This window comes from Gigantopelta aegis, chromosome 13, assembly GCF_016097555.1.
Source record: "Gigantopelta aegis isolate Gae_Host chromosome 13, Gae_host_genome, whole genome shotgun sequence".
In the NCBI taxonomy this organism is placed as follows: domain Eukaryota; kingdom Metazoa; phylum Mollusca; class Gastropoda; order Neomphalida; family Peltospiridae; genus Gigantopelta; species Gigantopelta aegis.
The window spans coordinates 7,627,193-7,641,814 of record NC_054711.1 but is presented as its reverse complement, the minus strand read 5'-3'; the positions used below and the strand labels follow the sequence as shown (position 1 = coordinate 7,641,814).

Sequence of the window (14,622 nt, the reverse complement as noted above, 5' to 3'; positions counted from 1 at the left end):
AGAATCCTGCCAGTGATTTAAAAATAATTTGAAAACATTCCGAATTATCCTGAGGGTATACGACATGTTTCGTGTGAATTACGAATGCCTTAAAACATGTTTTATTTTATAAAATAAATAATTTGTAATGTAAAACTGAAGACTGATTTAGTTTTGTTTAATTTTATAAATAAATAAATAATTTTTAATGTAAAATTGAAGACTGATAACCCACCCCGTACGTATTGGTATGGTTCGCTGTACTGCGGCCACTAAAATAGACTCGCCCGATATTTTTAGAATTTGTATGCTCCCAAATAACGTTATAAAAGGCGAAGTGTGATTGGTCAATATTTAAATTATTATTTACAGACGAAATGTTACCTGGACATTGGGGACTACGCAGTGTTGTTAGTTTTAAATCACTGGCAGGATTCTGCAAGTAAGGTTTTGATTGGTGGACATGAGCTCCAACTGGCTGTCTTTAGATCCACATGTAATAGTGGAGCTAATTTTAATTAGATTGGAATGCGCCGGTCTTAAATAAATTGTAGCTGCAGCCCAACCCCCCATGCCCCACCCCCGCTAGCTACGGCCCTAAGTTGGGGGAAAATATTTAAAATTATGTTAATTCCTATTTGTGGAGGGGGAGGTGTTCTTTGGGGGGTTTTTTAGGGGTGGGATGGGGGTGGGGATGTAAAAAAAAAAAAATCTTATTTACAAAAATCCAATTGTTCCTTCGCTCGTTAAATATGTTTTAAATCAAAATGATATCTAATGGTAGCTCATGTAATATTTATTTTTTATATATAGTATAAGTATTTACTAAATACTAGGGGCCGAATTTACCACCCCTGTTTAAGCACTGTAACTGTATAATGTAATTAACCGCGTGTCAAAAACAGGCTTTGTAAATTTGAACCAAACGTTTAACTGTTCTCTAAACATTTCGTAAATGAAATTCCTAAATGACAGTATTTGTTGAAGTCGGACAGGGCGTAGTCCAGAGATAAAGCGCTCATATCATTTGATGCGCGGTTGGTTTAGAATCGATCCCCGTCAGTGGCCCATTGGGCTGTTTCACGTTCTTGCCGGTGCACCACGACTGGTATAATAAAGGCCGTGGTATGTGCTATCCTGTTTGTGGGATTGTACATATAAAAGATCCCTTGCTATTAGTGGGAAAATGCACCGCGTTTCCTTTCTAATAATTAAAGACTTAGTGACTATATGTCAAAAAATTACTAAATGTTTAACTTCCAATAGTCAATGATTAATAAATCGATGTGTTCTAGTGGTGTCATTAAACAAAACAAACTTTAACTTTTGTTGTCAAAGTATATTTTAAGAAGAAATAAAATATAATTCGACGAGGATGGGATTCGAAACCACGCGGGCAGAGCCCAATGGATTAGCAGTCCATCGCCTTAACCTCTCGGCCACCTCGTCTTGAAGCACGTTATTTAATATTCTGTATTTAGTAAGGATGTAACAACAAAGTATTGCAATAGGTCAGGTCAGATCAGAGAGTTTAACGTGCACATTCAGAACAAGATGTTGTAGTGCACACCTGTCGTGGGCGCAAGTTCTTGCAAAGAAAGCTCTTGCGTCCAAGACAGGAAAGGGGGAGGGGAAGGCGGGATTCTCGCTTACGACTTGTACACTGAAGGAGCGCAGAAGACCAATTGTTGGTGGACCGAGTTAAGGCGGAAGAGGTGGCGGTAAAATGTTGAAGTTTCTTCGGATTGTCAGGGTTGCCAGGGTTTCAGTTCGACGTCTAAGTTCTTGATTTTCTCAAAGGTGGCTCTATATTCCGCCAGGACGCTCAAGTAATGGTGGCCGAAAACCCTGTGCAGAACCGTATGGATTGTCTCATTGGTGGCATCTTTTCTGACGATCGCTTGCTGGAATCAGCCGCTGTGAAGGATGGTGATCAGGTGGTGTCCACCGCATTCGCCTTTTAGACCGTCCAGGTCGAAGGTGCCCCTCGATCCGTCGTAGGTGTTGCTGAAAGGCGAGCCAGTGAGCGGCTTGACTGGTACCATCTTGTAGGTGGTGCTGGTCACCGTCACATGTTGCAGCGCTGCAGGGGGGTTACCTTCGTAATGGTCAACGAAGTCTTTCATGATATCGTAGGTCGGTGGGGGATCGATCCTGGCTACCTTTGCCGGCTTGCCCCCCTCCCCCCTCCCCCTCGGGGGAGGATTTTGCCTGCTTGGGATTGGCGACCTCTGGGTGTTGATGTTTACCCCCAGCCCTTAAAAGGGCTGGTTGTAGGGGGGGGGGGTTGACGACCTTAGCTGATTTGGCTCCCCCTCCTGCCTTTTTAGGGGCTGGTGGGGATGGTTGGGAGGAGGATCTGGACTGGCAGGTGGGTCAACCTCAGTATGGTGAGGCTACTCCGGCTTGCTGGAGGTGTCGACTGCGGAGGGTCCGCCACCGGTAGAGTAGCTGCCGGGTTTGGTCCCCCCCCCCCCCCGTGTCGTCTCTGGCGCTCTCTTCGTCTTCCTCTGTCTTCTCTTCTTCCCCGCGGTCATCTTCGGCTGTTGCATCGTCCCATATGTCAGCGTTATGAAGGCTTTGTTCCCGGTGTAGGATACCCGAAACTCTGCCAACTTGCCGAATGACTGGATCATCGTTCCCAGGGTGTGGGGGAGATCAACGGTGCAGCTGCTGACTTCTATCTGGTGCAGAGACTTCTTTAGTGTCGGGAGTCAAGTCGTAAGTGAAAGATGGTAATGCAATAAAAATATATTCATTTTTAAAATATAGTCAAAGACATTAAGTACATATATTTTTTAGCGTTCAAATATGAGATACATTATGTAAATGAATAACAATCTTAATCAAAATCTTAAAACAAAAAGTTAACCGACGAGGATGGGATTCGAACCAACGCGGGCAGAGCCCAATGGATTAGCAGTCCATCGCCTTAACCTCTCGGCCACCTCGTCTTTATGCTCATTGTTTAATATTCGTATTTAGTAAGGATGTAATAACAAATCTCAAAGACAAGAACCGCCACTCGCGGTTAAAACCATATCTCTGTACAATGCAGAGTCGAATGGTTGTTTGATTCCAAGAATCTCTATATCTAGTGCGTCGAGATCCTTTAGTAACAATGCATCCTTCCTGTACCGCGGGGACTGTAACACAAATAACAGCGGCTCCCCCTTCTCAAGATAAGGATCCGCGAGGCCTGTAACACAAATAACAGCGGGTCCCCCTTCTCAAGATAAGGATCCGCGAGGCCTGTAACACAAATAACAGCGGGTCCCCCTTCTCAAGATAAGGATCCGCGAGGCCTGTAACACAAATAACAGCGGTTCCCCCTTCTCAAGATAAGGATCCGCGAGGCCTGTAACACAAATAACAGCGGCTCCCCCTTCTCAAGATAAGGATCCGCGAGGCCTGTAACACAAATAACAGCGGCTCCCCCTTCTCAAGATAAGGATCCGCGAGGCCTGTAGCACAAATAACAGCGGGTCCTCCTTCTCAAGATAAGGATCCGCGAGGCCTGTAACACAAATAACAGCGGCTCCCCCTTCTCAGGATAAGGATCCGCGAGGCCTGTAGCACAAATAACAGCGGCTCCCCCTTCTCAAGATAAGGATCCGCGAGGCCTGTAGCACAAATAACAGCAGCGGCTCCCCCTTCCCAGGATAAGGATCCGCGAGGCCTGTAGCACAAATAACAGCAGCGGCTCCCCCTTCCCAAGATAAGGATCCGCGAGGCCTGTAGCACAAATAACAGCGGCTCCCCCTTCCCAAGATAAGGATCCGCGAGGCCTGTAACACAAATAACAGCGGCTCCCCCTTCCCAGGATAAGGATCCGCGAGGCCTGTAACACAAATAACAGCGGCTCCCCCTTCCCAGGATAAGGTTCCGCGAGGCCTGTAACACAAATAACAGCGGCTCCCCCTTCCCAAGATAAGGATCCGCGAGGCCTGTAACACAAATAACAGCGGCTCCCCCTTCTCAAGATAAGGATCCGCGAGGCCTGTAACACAAATAACAGCGGTTCCCCCTTCTCAGGATAAGGATCCGCGAGGCCTGTAACACAAATAACAGCGGGTCCCCCTTCCCAGGATAAGGATCCGCGAGGCCTGTAACACAAATAACAGCGGGTCCCCCTTCCCAAGATAAGGATCCGCGGCCTGTAACACAAATAACAGCGGGTCCCCCTTCTCAAGATAAGAATCCGCGAGGCCTGTAGCACAAATAACAGCGGGTCCCCCTTCTCAAGATAAGGATCCGCGAGGCCTGTAACACAAATAACAGCGGGTCCCCCTTCTCAAGATAAGAATCCGCGGGGCCTGTAGCACAAATAACAGCGGGTCCCCCTTCTCAAGATAAGGATCCGCGAGGCCTGTAGCACAAATAACAGCGGGTCCCCCTTCTCAAGATAAGGATCCGCGAGGCCTGTAACACAAATAACAGCGGCTCCCCCTTCTCAAGATAAGGATCCGCGAGGCCTGTAGCACAAATAACAGCAGCGGCTCCCCCTTCCCAGGATAAGGATCCGCGAGGCCTGTAGCACAAATAACAGCGGCTCCCCCTTCCCAAGATAAGGATCCGCGAGGCCTGTAACACAAATAACAGCGGCTCCCCCTTCCCAAGATAAGGATCCGCGAGGCCTGTAACACAAATAACAGCGGCTCCCCCTAAGGATCCGCGAGGCCTGTAACACAAATAACAGCGGCCCCCTTCTCAAGATAAGAATCCCCCTGTCCAGCGCGAGGCCTGTAACACAAATAACAGCGGCTCCCCCTTCCCAGGATAAGGTTCCGCGAGGCCTGTAACACAAATAACAGCGGCTCCCCCTTCCCAGGATAAGGATCCGCGAGGCCTGTAACACAAATAACAGATACGGCTCCGCGAGGCCTGTAACACAAATAACAGCGGGTCCCCCTTCCCAAGATAAGGATCCGCGAGGCCTGTAACACAAATAACAGCGGGTCCCCCTTCTCAAGATAAGGATCCGCGCAAGATAAGGCCTGTAACACAAATAACAGCGGCTCCCCCTTCTCAAGATAAGGATCCGCGAGGCCTGTAACACAAATAACAGCGGATAAGAATCCCCCTTCAAATAACAGCGGATCCCCTTCTCAAGATAAGGATCCGCGAGGCCTGTAACACAAATAACAGCGGGTCCCCCTTCTCAAGATAAGGATCCGCGAGGCCTGTAACACAAATAACAGCGGCTCCCCCTTCTCAGGATAAGGATCCGCGAGGCCTGTAGCACAAATAACAGCAGCGGCTCCCCCTTCTCAGGATAAGGATCCGCGAGGCCTGTAACACAAATAACAGCGGGTCCCCCTTCTCAAGATAAGAATCCGCGGGGCCTGTAACACAAATAACAGCGGCTCCCCCTTCTCAAGATAAGGATCCGCGAGGCCTGTAACACAAATAACAGCGGGTCCCCCTTCTCAAGATAAGGATCCGCGAGGCCTGTAACACAAATAACAGCGGGTCCCCCTTCTCAAGATAAGGATCCGCGGGGCCTGTATCACAAATAACAGCGGGTCCCCCTTCTCAAGATAAGGATCCGCGAGGCCTGTAACACAAATAACAGCGGCTCCCCCTTCTCAGGATAAGGATCCGCGAGGCCTGTAACACTAATAACAGCGGCTCCCCCTTCTCAGGATAAGGATCCGCGAGGCCTGTAGCACAAATAACAGCAGCGGCACCCCCTTCTCAGGATAAGGATCCGCGAGGCCTGTAACACAAATAACAGCGGGTCCCCCTTCTCAAGATAAGGATCCGCGAGGCCTGTAACACAAATAACAGCGGTTCCCCCTTCTCAAGATAAGGATCCGCGAGGCCTGTAACACAAATAACAGCGGGTCCCCCTTCTCAAGATAAGGATCCGCGAGGCCTGTAACACAAATAACAGCGGCTCCCCCTTCTCAAGATAAGGATCCGCGAGGCCTGTAACACAAATAACAGCGGCTCCCCCTTCTCAGGATAAGGATCCGCGAGGCCTGTAACACTAATAACAGCGGCTCCCCCTTCTCAGGATAAGGATCCGCGAGGCCTGTAGCACAAATAACAGCAGCGGCTCCCCCTTCTCAGGATAAGGATCCGCGAGGCCTGTAACACAAATAACAGCGGGTCCCCCTTCTCAAGATAAGGATCCGCGAGGCCTGTAACACAAATAACAGCGGCTCCCCCTTCTCAAGATAAGGATCCGCGAGGCCTGTAACACAAATAACAGCGGGTCCCCCTTCTCAAGATAAGGATCCGCGAGGCCTGTAACACAAATAACAGCGGCTCCCCCTTCTCAAGATAAGGATCCGCGAGGCCTGTAACACAAATAACAGCGGGCTCCCCCTTCTCAAGATAAGGATCCGCGAGGCCTGTAACACAAATAACAGCGGCTCCCCCTTCCCAAGATAAGGATCCGCGAGGCCTGTAACACAAATAACAGCAGGGCTCCCCCTTCTCAAGATAAGGATCCGCGAGGCCTTTAACACAAATAACAGCGGGTCCCCCTTCTCAGGATAAGGATCCGCGAGGCCTGTAACACAAATAACAGCGGCTCCCCCTTCCCAAGATAAGGATCCGCGAGGCCTGTAGCACAAATAACAGCGGCTCCCCCTTCTCAAGATAAGGATCCGCGAGGCCTGTAACACAAATAACAGCGGCTCCCCCTTCTCAAGATAAGGATCCGCGAGGCCTGTAACACAAATAACAGCGGCTCCCCCTTCTCAAGATAAGGATCCGCGAGGCCTGTAACACAAATAACAGCGGGTCCCCCTTCTCAAGATAAGGATCCGCGAGGCCTGTAACACAAATAACAGCGGGTCCCCCTTCTCAAGATAAGGATCCGCGAGGCCTGTAGCACAAATAACAGCGGCTCCCCCTTCCCAAGATAAGGATCCGCGAGGCCTGTAGCACAAATAACAGCGGCTCCCCCTTCCCAGGATAAGGATCCGCGAGGCCTGTAACGCAAATAACAGCGGCTCCCCCTTCCCAGGATAAGGATCCGCGAGGCCTGTAACACAAATAACAGCGGCTCCCCCTTCCCAGGATAAGGATCCGCGAGGCCTGTAACACAAATAACAGCGGCTCCCCCCCCTTCCGCAGGCCTGTAACACAAATAACAGCGGGATCCGCGAGGCCTGTAACACAAATAACAGCGGGTCCCCCTTCCCAGGATAAGGATCCGCGAGGCCTGTAACACAAATAACAGCGGGTCCCCCTTCCCAAGATAAGGATCCGCGGGTCCCCCTTCTCAAGATAAGAATCCGCGAGACCTGTAGCACAAATAACAGCGGGTCCCCCTTCTCAAGATAAGAATCCGCGAGGCCTGTAACACAAATAACAGCGGGTCCCCCTTCTCAAGATAAGAATCCGCGGGGCCTGTAACACAAATAACAGCGGATCCCCTTCTCAAGATAAGAATCCGCGGGGCCTGTATCACAAATAACAGCGGGTCCCCCTTCTCAAGATAAGGATCCGCGAGGCCTGTAACACAAATAACAGCGGGTCCCCCTTCTCAAGATAAGAATCCGCGGGGCCTGTATCACAAATAACAGCGGGTCCCCCTTCTCAAGATAAGAATCCGCGAGGCCTGTATCACAAATAACAGCGGGTCCCCATTCCCAGGATAAGAATCCGCGGGGCCTGTAGCACAAATAACAGCGGGCCCCCTTCCAAGGATATATATTTTGCAACCCCTCGGGGAGAGGGGGGAAATGACCTGGGGATAATAAATGTACACATCATCGCGGGGCCCCCTGAAGCGCGGGGACAGTAGTGCTACATGTGCTAAAAGGATAACATCAGAAATAATTTTTGTTGGTGATGTATCATACTTGAGTAGATATAGCCTCCAAATGACTACCATAAAAACATCTGAATTCCTTCAAGAGTTCCTGGACATCATAACTCTGATGGGACAACTTCTGTAACATAATGATATGACGTTGTTTGAAATATGCTTATAAATTATTTTCTTCTTTTTGTTTTACTGTTGTAACTAAATTATCTAACACTGATTAGACGAAAAATAAAATCATGATTTTGTAAACAATTAATAAATATAACATTATATTTGATTGCTACAAGTTATTATTTTTTTTTTAATTTGTAATTTGTTTTATATAATTTAATAAAATGTATTCGACGAGGATGGGATTCGAACCCACGCGGGCAGAGCCCAATGGATTAGCAGTCCATCGCCTTAACCTCTCGGCCACCTCGTCTTGTATTTAATGGCTATGTTATAACTTATTTGATAATTTGAATATGCTGGTTTAGGTTAATATACGCTCTCCTTGGCACAGTCATTAACTAAGAGGACTTTATCGATATATTTAAATACTAAATTATCTAATGATACAAACATACAATAATTATTTTGTGAAAAATTGATTAAAGACTGTATTATATTTTATTGCTACAAATTATTTTAAACATTATTTATTGTTAAAGCATATGTTAAGAAGAAATAAAATATTCGACGAGGATGGGATTCGAACCCACGCGGGCAGAGCCCAATGGATTAGCAGTCCATCGCCTTAACCACTCGGCCACCTCGTCCAGACAATCGATAAATTTTCATTATTAGGTGTAGGTTACTGACGGTATTAGAAAGTTTTAAACAATGAATAATTTGGGATCGATACACCACCATCAGAACAACAACAATAAATTAAAAAGGATAAATAATCGAAATATAAATAAATAAATAAAATTAAAATGCACATTTCCTGTAGCCTGATGAAAATTCATCAAAAAAGCCTAATCAAACGGGGGAGAGGGGAATGGGGGCGTGCCGCTCAAAGTTAGAGCACCACCTCTTTGCTATTTTAATTGGAGTAAATTCTGCTCTAGCCCTACAAGTATACCTGAATCGGCCTTTGAAAAACTATGCCAAGCCATACGTAACCTCAATGGGAAGACAAACAGTTTGTTGTAACAAGTCTCAACGTGAACCACCCCCCCCCCCAAAAAAAAAAAAAAAAAAAAAAAAACCCAACCCATGACATAAGCAAATAACAACACGAACGAAAAAAAAAAAAGAAAAAAAAAAAGCAAGACAAAAAGAAAAAAGCGATAGTGGGAGGTAACCGTTGTATGAATTGAATTAAATGAATTATTGCCCTTGTTTTATTCACAACCCAAAAGCCATTGCACTAACATAGACGTCGGAAGATCAAGCATTCACTTGATGGGCGGTCGGTCTAGGATCGATCCCCGTCGGTGGACCCATTGGGCTATTTCTCGTCCCAGCCAGTGCTCCACAACTGGTGTAACAAAGGTCGTGGTATGTACTATCTTGTCTGTGGGATGGTGCATATAAAGGTCCCTTGCTGCTAATCGAAAAGAGTAGCCCATGAAGTGGCGACAGCGGGTTTCCTCTCTCAATACCTGTGTGGTCCTTAACCATATGTCCGACGCCATATAACCGTAAATAAAATGTGTTGAGTGCGTCGTTAAATAAAACATTTCCTTCCTTCGGAAAATCAGGGCCTATAATGAGTATTTTAAAACGTGTGTGTGTGGGGGGTGGGGGGGGGGGGGGGTGCAGGTGGGCATCGTCAGTGTGATTTCAAAGGTGGTTGGGCACTGTAACTCGACAGCCGGGGGTGGGGGAGTGAAATATAGGCCTACGCGAGACAATTTCAAATACGGCATTTTCACCATTCTAAGCCCAATAACAGGAACAAGTGTGTGTTGTGGAGGGGGGGGGGGGGGGGGGGGGGAGAGGGGAGACACATGGCACCGGCACCCCAACCTATTATGTGGCCCCTGAAGAATATAGCGAGGTGGACGGGTAAAAAAGTAATAGAAAGAAATGCTAGTGTCAGACTACCAACTACCAGCACAAAGTTGGCCAACGTTCTGCTGTCACGATTTCTACGACTGTCCAGTTCCTAATCTGAGCGCTGTATTTTCCCATTAGTACCAAGGGATCATTTATATGCACCATCCCACAGACAAGATAGCACATACCACGGCCTTTGTTATACCAGTTGTGGTGCAGTGGCTGAAACGAGAAATAATCCAATGGGCCCACCGACGGGGATCGACCCTCACACCCTGTGCATATAAACGACCCCTGAATGTTTGTGGGTTGTTTTTTTCCGAAATAAGGTATGGTGGCAATGGGATTTGTGGGTTCTAACCATAATGTCCGACGTCAATATAACCACGTCGTGGTTAGGCCATCGGTCTACAGGCTGGTAGGTAATGGGTTCGGATCCCAGTCGAGGCATGGGATTTTTTATCCAGTTACCGACTCCAAACCCAAAATACAGAACCGCTATGCTTGTGCAGAAATTCTAGCAGGGTGCGCACGGGGGGTGGGGGGTTCTAGACTGGTGAGAGAAGTTTATTGGGAGGTGGAGGGTCGAGTATGTATTGAAAAGAAAACAGAAAATGTGATTGAGCAAGGGAGAAGAAGAAGGAGGAAATGGTTTATTTAACGACGTACTCAGGACATTTTATTTACGGTTATATATGGCGTCGGACATATGGTTAAGGACCACACAGATATTGAAGGAGGAAACCCGCTGTCGCCACTTACATGGGCTACGTTTTTCGATTAGCAGCACGGGATCTTTTATATGCACCATCCCATAGACAGGATAGCACATACCACTGTCTTTGATGTACCAGTCGTGGTACACTGGCTGGAGCGAGAAATAGCCCAATGGGCCCACTGACGAGAAAGCAGGTGGGGTGGGTGGGGGGAGTTTGACCTCTGAATCGCCTCACCTGCACTCGCACCTGCTATCTCCCTCCAGACGACGTTTCCCTTTTAAACACAAAAAAGTCACAGAAACAAAACGCTTGCAGCGAAACAGCAGTAACAGTTCCAGTGCTACTGTGTGTTCAGTGACGACGGTCAACAGAGGCGGATCCAGAAAATCCATTTGGGGGGGGGGGGGGCAATAACATGAGGCGGAATGTCAAGGGAACTTTGGGGGAGGTTTGAAAAGGGGATCGTAAAAAAAAAAGAACATTAATGGATAATAAAATTATAACTGGTGCAAAATTTAGGGGAGCCCGGGCCCCTGCCCCACCCCCTAGATCCGTCTCTGGTCAACGCTAAAATTCACGATTTAGTTATTCAGATCTAAGAGTAATTTAACCTTTCTAAATAATAATTCTTGCGTTATAAAACTCCAAACGAGAAATCACATCTAAATGAATGAATGAATGAATGTTTAACGACACCCCAGCACGAAAAATACATCGGCTATTGGGTGTCAAACTAGAAATCACATCTAAAGCAATCTAAATAATACTAAAAACATTCTTGGGATATAATACTATGCAAAATAATAATTAAAATAGTTAAAATTATTGTTTAAAGATGGATTCAGATGCCAAGAAATCACATTTAAAAGCATTCAATATTACAATTTTTCCGGGAGACCATATCTCCGGACCCCCACCCCGCCCACCACCCCCCGACATCTCGGATCCCGATCACTGCCGCCGCACCCCCTCCCCCACCCCCGAAAATAATACAGTAATGATAAGAGAAATTAATTTTGTCAAAAGGTTACCTTAAAAAAAAAAATCTGCCAATATGTTTGGGTATGGCGCCATACCCGTTTTACCCTCTGGCAGAAACTCTGAGAGAGAGAGAGAGAGAGAGAGAGAGAGAGAGAGAGAGAGAGAGAGAGAGAGAGAGAGAGAGAGAGAGAGAGAGAGAGGGGAAGGTGCCAAAAAGTGTGTGTTGGGGGGGGGGGGCACACACATATTTAATACATACATGTATAAATATATTTTTTTTTTAAAAACCCGTCTCTGCTGCTACAAAGTGAGGAACACATTCATCCCCCCACCCCTCCCTCCCACCCCTACGCATGTGTTAATAAAGAGATACCCATTTTGCCATTCTATTATTCTCTCTTCGGCCACACTCGGTAAACTCCGTAAAACCCCGCCCCTCTACTTTAAAATTCCTCGACAGTCGGCAAGCGGTAGCGTTGGAAAGTTGTCAGCTTTTGTTTTCGATCGTCAAAGTTTTATCTCTGCCAAAAAAACACGAACAACCACACAACAAGATGTCGGCTGACTGGCAACACGGTTTATTCGGATGTTTCGACAACATTGGGATCTGCATAGTGGCTTATTTCGTCCCTTGCTACACGTTTGGAAAAAACGCCGAGGCGGTTGGAGAGGGCTGCCTACCCTGTGGAGTGGCATTCCTCGTGCCTATTGTAAATATTTTCGTATGGCTGAAAATCCGCGGAAAGATCAGGGAGCAGCGCGGAATTATGGGATCCACTATTAAAGATTTATTGATGATCTGTTGTTGTGGAATATGTGCTTTAGTCCAAGAAGCCCAGGAAGTACAGGGCGCCCCCGGAGCCGTGGGTATGGTCCGGGAATGAACGCAAAACTATTCTCCATGATTTTCCATTGTATTCATTCTAAAAACATTTTCATGGCCGAATCTCCAGATTTTAATTATTATTTTGTATGTATATCTTTAGTACATACACGCATGGGGAGTTTTATAGTCGCTAAAATGATGTAGGCTTTTAATTTTTTATTATTTTTTTAATAATGGCGAACGGTTAACGACAAATTCAGCTACATGGTGATGTTTACGGTTTACCAAGAATGCACCCCTTTGACACACCTTTTCAAGCGTGACACTGTTGACATGTGGCGGGTTACAATGTTTCGTGTTAGTTCTTTATTCTGACATGCACTTTCGCCTAATATCGGGCGTGGTATAAGGAACATTTTGGATTACGAACGAAGCGACGCAGAAGTGAATCACCGGAGAGCCATTACAATTTCCTGTCCAGTGATCCGGGACGCCAAGCCAAGCCATTTAAAACGATAGCCTTGACCTCCTTAGCCGCGTGTTGGTTTTCATGGGGGTCGTATCAAAAACTTTTTTGTAAGCTCAACAAGATTTTTGACTCATATATTTTTTTTTCTTTCAGATATATTTCGAACAATTCGTATACGTACTCGCGCGAATAATTGCGTGTATGTTTACTCTTATTCTTTTATAACTGGTTAATATTATTCTTGTTTTAATCTGGGTAATATTATTTTAATATATATATTTTTATTATATTTTTAACACATGGCCTTTTTTGTACATGGTATCCGGACATAGATCTGTCATCAATTGTCTTTTAAATTTTTAAAGTGGTGTCATTATATAAATATATATCTTTATATATCTTTTAATCATCGCCTTTTTGTACATCTGTTATATATGTGTACAATTCATAGGTCGGTTATGTATGACTTCGTGAATATGCAACTTACAATAAGTTGATATTTTACGATGATATTACTAAACATTTTAAGTGTCTTACATGTTACCTTTTGGAAAATGTGTTTTTGTAGAATTATACATATATTATACAGAGTAAACTATATTGATCTACCGATCTTGTTCATCGTCATTCTGTGTGTGTCCGTCTCTCCCTCCCTCTGTGTGTGTGTCTGTCTGTCTCTCCCTCCATCTCTCTCTCTCTCTCTCTCTCTCTGTATGTGTGGGTGTGTGTGTGTGTGTGTGTATAAATTGAAAGTTGATGGGTTGGCGGAAGCCGATTATAACCAATGATCGATGAAAATATTCCAATCAATTCCCAACACTAGTCTAGTTCCACCCTTTTCACATTATGGGTGGGACGTAGCCCAGTGGTAAAGCGCTCGTCTGATGCACAGTCAGTCTAGGACCGATCCCCATCAGTGGCCCCATTGGGTTATTTCTCATTCCAGTCTGTGCACCACGACTGGTATACCAAAGGTCGTGGTATGTACTATCCTGTCTGTGGGATGGTGCATATAAAAGATCCCTTGCTACAAATGGAAAAATGTAACAGGTTTCCTCTCTAAGACTATATGTCAAACTTACTAAATGTTTAACTTTCAATAGCCAGTCGTGCTGGGGTGTCATTAAACATTCATTCATTCAGTAGCCAATGATTAATAAATCAATGTGCTCTAGTGGTGTCATTAAATAAAACAAACTAACTTTTCCCCATTAATAACAATGGGAATCGGTTGGAATATTTCCATCAATAATAATATGATATTAAATATCGGTTTGCACCAACTGATCAACATCGGGTTACACAATCAGTTTGAATTATATGAGCATAACAAACATTTAATAAGTCCCTGACTTACGGCACTTCATATTGCAGCTCTGACAATTGCTGTCAGTTCTGTTATTAAGTTCGAGCCCTGCATACTTCAATACAGTAAAAAACAATCACACGCAAACACACATATATACACACACACACACACACACACAGGTACACCTTTTAGCTTTAAGACCAACAGCTTAACCACTAGACAAGACTTCTAGAATTGTTATAAAAATCAACTCTACCATGGGACCAAGAAAAAGAAAGAAATATTTTATTTAATGACACACTCAACACATTTTATTTACGGTTATATGGCGTTAGACAAATTGTAAAGGACCACACAGATTTAAAAAAAATTCACTAGCCCTACTTTAAATAGATACCATTTTACTAATACAGTAATAGCAATGATTTTTCACCTAAAGGAGATGATAAAGTTTAAAAACCCGTAGATTTGGGGGTGGGTGAGAGGAGCAGGATTATTCATATTTACGAAATAGACTTACCTGCAGCATTTGACAATTTTGTTTTACCTAGCATGCAAATAGTA

General features: G+C 45.4%; 4 non-coding genes across 4 annotated transcripts; all 4 read right to left on the bottom strand.

Moving 5' to 3' along the window:
* Positions 1–1,346: 1,346 nt before the first annotated feature.
* Trnas-gcu lies at positions 1,347–1,428 on the bottom strand. Its single transcript has one exon. It is a non-coding gene; the product is annotated as a tRNA-Ser (tRNA).
* A 1,423-nt stretch (positions 1,429–2,851) lies between these two features.
* On the bottom strand, positions 2,852–2,933 carry Trnas-gcu. Its single transcript has one exon. It is a non-coding gene; the product is annotated as a tRNA-Ser (tRNA).
* Positions 2,934–8,107: 5,174 nt separating this feature from the next.
* On the bottom strand, positions 8,108–8,189 carry Trnas-gcu. Its single transcript has one exon. It is a non-coding gene; the product is annotated as a tRNA-Ser (tRNA).
* Positions 8,190–8,444: 255 nt separating this feature from the next.
* Positions 8,445–8,526, bottom strand: Trnas-gcu. Its single transcript has one exon. It is a non-coding gene; the product is annotated as a tRNA-Ser (tRNA).
* Between the last annotated feature and the right edge of the window lie 6,096 nt (positions 8,527–14,622).